A 7,402-nucleotide genomic window follows, 5' to 3' on the forward strand; every position below is an offset into this window, starting at 1 on the left:
AATACAAAAAAAAAAAAAAAGTAGTTCACCTACATGTTTCTTTACTGGAGGATGTGTATTTTGTTCAGCATTGACACCAGCTCTTAATAAACTAAACTTATTTATTTTCAAAGTTGAAAGTCATATTTTTGTATGTGTAACATTCTGTTGAGATGTCGTTTGTTTTATTACCATACATAGCTCAACTCCATGGCCATGATCAGGTCCAGCCACCCCACACTGAGCAATCCCTGCAGAAGGCCTGCGTCCTCTGTGACACTAAGCATAGCAAACACCACCCTGAGCCAGGGACATGGCAAGGTGCTCCCAGGCCGCACTTGTTATAAACGGTAAACGTAACAATTCTGTGCTGCCTGTCGGCCATCAGCTGTTGGTAATTCCAGGCAGTTCCTCTTCTTTTGCCAACTATTACAGTGCTTTAAGGCAGGGTGCATAAACAGCGCATGAACTCATAAGTCATATGCTTTCTCATCAATCATATTTTGTTGTTTTCTTACTTCAGAAGTGCTGATGGTCCCATATCTGTCTTGCTTATCTGACTCAAATGCCTCCTGATCAGCTGTGAGCTTTATCTCCAGACCTTTGGTGATAGCACACACCTCAGTGGGAGGCACACTGAGGTTCCTTTGATGAGTTCAGATCAGAATAGAAACATCTGGCTTAGCTTCAGTTTCACAACCTCTCAACATAATGTTATCAGTTGACTCTTGTATCAAGCAACATCATATTTTAACATTTTTCCCCTCCTTTCTTTCTTTCATTTTACTTTGCTGGAATACCAGATACAAAAGTACAGAAATAACCAAATCAAAGTAAAAGTAATGAATGTATCTATAATGTTAACTTACAAAAGGCCTTTGGCAGGTGCCTTTTGTGTCAGCAGTTTCACAAAGTTGCCAACAAGCTTTATAGTCATCAGACAAAGATGTGATGTTTCATATCTGTGCTGCAGTATCTATTCACCCAAGCATTTGATGTTCTAAATGATTTAGTAATGCTCTCTATATCTCAGATTAGCAACATCTGACACAACTGTGTGAATAATAAAAAATTAAAAATTAAAAAAAAAAAAGGAACTGTGCTAGTGAGGATTAAAACAAAAACCTAGGACCCAATTATCAGGAAAAGCAGATTTCCATTGTGCAATTCAACTTGAGGCTTTGTAATTTTGCAGAACTGTGAAATACCACAATAAAATACACCGTGGTATTTTTATCATTAGAGAAGTATCAGTGAATCAAACAAATAAAAAGCAGACAATACTAATTTATTGTGAAAACAATTACGTCCACTATTTAATCCAACATTTAAGCTAAACTATCTCAGCTTCAATGTTTGTCCACTGGCTGCAGTACAAATATAGCCACACTACCACCTAACAGGCTTTATTCTGGAGTGACTTCTTGGACTGTGATAACTTTGTTGTTACATTTTATAGAGTAGTTATTTAAACAAAAACAACAGGAATTGTTATACAGTATATGTAAAATTGGATTGTTTAGGATATTTCACTCTCCTGCAAAGAAACAAAACAACTTAAGCAGTTTTTCGTTACAATTATTTAGACCGTGGTTATCATATTTCACATTCCCAAAACAAAAGACAATTCTGCTGAGTTCTTCCAATCTCTGCTACTTGAGCTATTAACATGCTATAATCTGCATCCAGTTTCTGTGTTGGGACACATAAAGCCTTTACTTTGAAGTCAGTGCTCCTTTTTCATTTATGAACTGCATTCATACTAACTACAGTGAAAAAAGCTGGTACTCCATACAGGAGAATTTCTGAAATTTACGTTTGGTTTCACATCTGTACACAAATTAACTTTTTTAGAAGACTGCTGCTTAATTGTATGTGTACATTATCATAGATGGTGCCATTTCTAAATATTCTTCCTTCAGAAGTGAGTACTCAAATTATAATATGCACTAATGAATCAAACACAATAGTCCTCTCTACATCACTAAGGTTTGTGCATCTGTCCAGTTTAACTGTCATAGATCAAAATGCCACGCTGCCATCTGTACACAACTGAAGGACAAGCACTGATCACTCCATATGTAAAGGTAGGAAGACAGATCAATAAACAAAGAGCAAGAAACAGAGAAACACAGGTATAAGTATGCTTTTTGCAATTCCAATTTGTGGAAAACCTAAGAGTAATCATTGATCTTTATTTTCTCCTCTTCTTGGTGATCAGAGACTCAGGACTGGTTTCTGGGAATTAGATGGAGTAAGTAGGAAGTCCAGTGGAAATCTTTTTCTTAGAGCCATTAAACACCGCAAAAAGGTCAGCACCAATGCTTTGAAATATTGTATTACATCAAGGCAAGTGGTTGGAAAAGTGGCCTAAGTGATAGGTGACAGGAAACTTGATGATTGATAGAGAAATAAATTTTCGAACCTCTTAAATATTTCTTACCTTCTGTCAAATGAGAAGAGAAAAAATTACATTTTAACTTTCTCATTAGTTGCATGCACGATCAATCCAGGCTAAACAATTTTTCGTAAATCAGGTATTGGATTGTGTGTGCACATGTGAGTGTGTGTTCGCATATGTATTGACATATATGTGTTGACATATATATTCAAGAATGGATACATGCACACAAATTTGGGATTTGTCTTAGCCTTTGATACCGGCCAGAATCATCATGAGAAGCATGGCATTATGTTTTATGGAGGTGTGAGGAGAACACATACACAAAGTGAAAGGAAATACATTATTTGTGGGCTAGCGTATGGAGAGCTTGTACCTACCAGTCTTGCCTGGTTTCAGCAAAGAGAAGCTGTATGTTGGTTGGCAATTCTCTGATGTTGCAGTGACAGCACAGTGCTGGACCCTCCTCACACATGCACATGCATCCCTGCTTGCATATGGCCTGCAAGCCTACAGGGCTCTGTCTAGTGTCTGGTGTTTTAATTCAGCCCCCAAAACTTTGAATGAAGCATCATGCACATCCTCCAACATCCAAGCACAGAGAATGTGAATGTGGAAAAAAGATGTTCAGAGCCTAAACATGATGTTAAAGGCCTCAATGTGACTGTTTTACTGTTGCTTGTAAGGTGATAGGTACACAATATATTTATTGGAAAAGAAAGAAAAAGAAAATGATTATAGAAAGTATAGAGAATTCAATTATAGAAGAAATGATTCAACCATTTCCTTGAATGTTACAAAGATTTTCCAAAAATATCACCCCTATGTTGACAGCTTTTGTTTTTTTCAACTCAACAGCTCTGGTCATATGGCTCAAAGTACAAGCTTCTTTGTCCAGGGTATCGTTACGTACTACAAGTACATGGACAAGATCATTATTCTGCCTATGGTACAAAGAGACTCTGCAAGCTCTGCTAGTCCAAAAGACAGGAGCATGGGGACAAGGAGTGAGATACTGTCAGTGAAACCCAGGGCATCCCTAGCTCATAGCTAGTCCCTATTTATATTTGATGGGAAAAGAAGCATTGCTTATATACCATAAAATTAATGATGATGAAGCCCTTATTGAGCCCCACAGATTTCTCAGAAAAGGTGCCGAGCATTCACCAGCTTACAGGCTGCTGCAGTAGCTGTGGCTGTACAAAGTTTAGCCACACTAAATATCTTTTTTCCCCCATTTTTCATTTATTAAAATAAATAAATAAATAAAAATTAAAAAATGCAACACAATCACTCAAATATGCATGGGAAAAAGTGCAACTGTAATTGGCCAAATGCGGAAAAGAGAAAATGTAGTTTGTATGTAATACGCAATGAGACACTGCAACAAGAGCATTTAAAGTTTTCATTACAGTTTGATGGATAGTAAGGAGAGGTAGTTGCTATTGGTGAGGTGGGTTTGTTTTTTTTTGCCAGAGTAAGGAGTATTGTCATTTCTTGAAGTCCTTATAGGGAAGGAGAAGGAAGGGAAAGTGTAAGAACGTGTTCTCATTCACAGGGACTGTTTTTGTTGGGTTTTGTATGTGTGTGCATCTGTGAACTGTGTCTAGCCAGTACTGCAATAACTGGATGCATAAACTAATGCATGATAAAAGCAATAACTTAAAAAATAGGTAATTCTGCATGTCTGTTTTCACTATCTGTTCACTCATCATTTAATTCATAAACTTGTAAACAACTACCCTCTCACAGCCTACTCACATGGACTCTGAAAACAGAGCAAACACATGCTCTCACCATGAAGCATGTTCATAATGGCTCTTGACTAGCAATGTATTTGAAATGAGCAAATAACAAAGTTTAGGTGTGGTGGATTTCATTTTTTAAGGGTGTTATCATTGTGAATTTCTTCAGGATCAATAATGTGTGTATGTTCAAACTTTCATTTCAAGTTTAAAATGTACTTAAAGCAACTATGTGAAATGGGAAGAGCTGGACAAAGCAAAAAAGAAATCCTTCCCCTGAGTTATAATGGCCTGGAAACATCTGTCAGTGACAATGGCAGACACATGAAAAAAAAGAAAAAACACAGCTCTTGTCAGGTGAAAGGAGAGTTCTTGATATTCATTCTTTTGTTCTCCTCTCTCTGCCATGTGAACCATCATTCTCCCCAGCATTTGAACATACTTTTTATTTTTTATAAAATTGTTTTATCAATTACAGGCTTAGCAAGAATTTTAAAAATTGTTATAAATGCATGCTTCATTTCTAGGTCTTTTAATATCCAGTTAGAAGGCACAAAACCTGTAGAATTTTTCTACTGAGCAATATTAGTAGGTGTCGGTACAGCCCATTTGAAATGAAGAAAGGAATGGAGTTGTTCAGCTGTGGCCACTGCCTAGGAACCTACGTGGGCCTATAGTGTGGACAATTCTACCCCAGCATTTATCAAAGCTACAGTTATACAACTAATGCAGCTATCTTGCACAGATAGATCTTCTCTACTATAGAATATATGGCCACATTGAAACTATATAGCCTATGATGTTCAGTAGTCTATATAACCAAGTAAGTTCCACTGAAATCAATAGATAGGACTGCTGGTCTAATGTCTCTGCTTTATCTAATGATGTACTATTGTTAACTGTCAAATGAGAAGGGATGGGGTTGGGGGGAGAAAGGAAATACATATTTTTATTTGGATCTAATTAACAGTAATATCTAACTTAAGAATCTAAAAAGAGTAACGCTGTATCTAATTAGAGCCTCACTGAGGTTAAAAGAAAGCTTCTTACTGCTTCAATCAATGCATTTTAGAGGAGAGCTTTATAACTTAATTAAAAAAAAAACACCAACAAAACAAAACAGTAAACAACACAATATATAGGCAGTTGAGTGTATATAATAGAAAAATATCTTGTTGAGAAATTAAAAATTGGGCATATGAGCATTTTGTTAACTGGACAATAACTATAACGAATGACACAAAAATGTCAGCAGAAGTTGTCTCAAGCAGATGTTCAAAAATGTTGCTTCTGTTATGGTTTTGCTTGGGACATACATGTTTAACCAGTGCGAATAATCTAAACTCAGTCAAAAATAGTTGATATAACCATAACTTTTGCATTTCCACAGAGTACAAGGCTGATTTTTTTTTCTTCTTTCAGAAAATACACAAACTTATGCATACAATATATTTTAATGCTGCATCTATTTAGCTATAGTTTGGGGGTGGGCATGGGGAGAATACTCTGAGAACCAGCTATCAATTTACAAGAAAGTTCATCAAGAAAAAGGAGTATGACTTCATCATTTTACTTTTTGTCATTATGGATTTATGAGAGAGAACAAATGCTGGTGCTCAGAAATGATCTACCTGACTTTGTCATATGTAATAAATATCCAGTGATAAATATATTGTCCTGTAAAAAAGGTTTGTACATAACTTGTACATGGTTTCATTTTGTATTTTTCTCAGATTAAAATTTATGTATTTGTGTTCTAAAACAAGGAAATATTTCTGTGTTTTTTTTTCCTCTTTGAGATTGTACCCTGAAAAGCAATGTAATATATGCATCACCAAGTCAATAATACTTTATTCACAAACGCATTATTATTAATAATTTGAACTAAGAATGACCCAGCTGCCAAACTGCTCTCCAAGACCAGCCCTTTTCTAAAAATAACTAATATCAGCTGCTGTTAAGGAATCTGCGAGAGCTATAACTGAATGATTCTGCTGCAGTAACAAATATCATCCTTGCATTAGTTATGCAATCACTTTTGCAATGTGGTACAATTTAGCTGCTTTAAGTGGCTGAACACAGTATCTCTGAACAACTGCAGCTCCAATAGCTCAGGTTATGATGGACTGATAACTTTGCTACAGAGTTTTTTGATTTCTCATGATCCATAGTTTAGTGGAAATGCTGTCATGGCCTGAACAAGTGATGGAGCACCTGGTGGGAAGACAGGGTCAACTCAGGGGAGCTCAGGTGTATGCAACACACCTGATTGACTAGAAGGATCCACCCCTTCCCAGGCCTTATTGAAAGGTTGACAGTGGGGGAAAGGAGGTAAGGCTGGAGATCCTTGCCTACTGAAGTCCTTCCAAAGGTAAGAAGTTTTTCTTCCTTTGTTTCTGTGTCCACAGCTGCTGCATTTGGGCTCGTTCTCATTTGCTGTGGCCTAGGATTGTGTCATTCGGCTATTGTTGCTGTACTTTCCATCACATTATAGCATTATAGATATATATGAAATTTATTTGCCAAATTTTAATTACACTTCTTTTATTTCAAATGGGGAAGCAAGTATAACTGTACATGCAGATGTATGTTCTTTTATTTTATAAAAAAGCCAGACTCTTTGAGATCTGTAAGATTATATACATATGTTTGAGATTTTGCAATTTAAAGTAGTGTTGTTAAAGTCAACACCATTAATTTTCAGTACAGGAGCTTCACATTTTAATTAATCATAGATCTTGATTGCTACAAAAATGCGGAGAGGAAAGATGGAGCATCAAACCTGACCAAAGAACAGCTAAGGTACAAAGTTGTTTTGTTGTATCTACAATTCTCTTACTCATTGATACAAAAGTTAAATTGAGAAACACACTGCAGCTTCTCCCAAAAATGACCTAGTCCTAATTAGCAAGTGGCTTCAGTGACCAGGCAGGCTGCTCACCTTTTATAGATTACAAGGCAAGCCTGCTATACTTTTGCTGCACCTTAACTACAGAATCACAGAATCATAGGGGTTGGAAGGGACGTCCAGAGATCATCAAATCCAACCCCCCTGCCAAAGCAGGTTCAATATGATACATATGCATTTTCTAGTACATAATGATAAACAAATAATTCTGTTATTTAGTTGCAAATATATCATTCAAGATGAAGAGGTGATTTCATAAGTAGAGATTTGCATGATCAAGGCATACCTTTGGAGACTAGAAAATGTGTATTGTCTAGAACATTTAGAGGGTGTAAAGCTGCCTTTTTTCCCTCCCCCCCTTTTTTTCTT

General features: G+C 36.4%; 1 long non-coding RNA gene across 1 annotated transcript in view; it reads left to right on the plus strand.

Moving 5' to 3' along the window:
- The first annotated feature begins 6,416 nt into the window (after nt 1–6,416).
- LOC109368781 overlaps nt 6,417–7,402 on the plus strand; it is a 5,157-nt gene continuing 4,171 nt past the window's right edge. Inside the window, exons 1-2 of the long non-coding RNA XR_002117119.1 lie at nt 6,417–6,496; nt 6,861–6,927. This is a non-coding gene — a long non-coding RNA (uncharacterized LOC109368781). The remainder of the gene's footprint in view (nt 6,497–6,860; nt 6,928–7,402) is intronic.

This window comes from Meleagris gallopavo, chromosome 8, assembly GCF_000146605.3.
Source record: "Meleagris gallopavo isolate NT-WF06-2002-E0010 breed Aviagen turkey brand Nicholas breeding stock chromosome 8, Turkey_5.1, whole genome shotgun sequence".
In the NCBI taxonomy this organism is placed as follows: domain Eukaryota; kingdom Metazoa; phylum Chordata; class Aves; order Galliformes; family Phasianidae; genus Meleagris; species Meleagris gallopavo.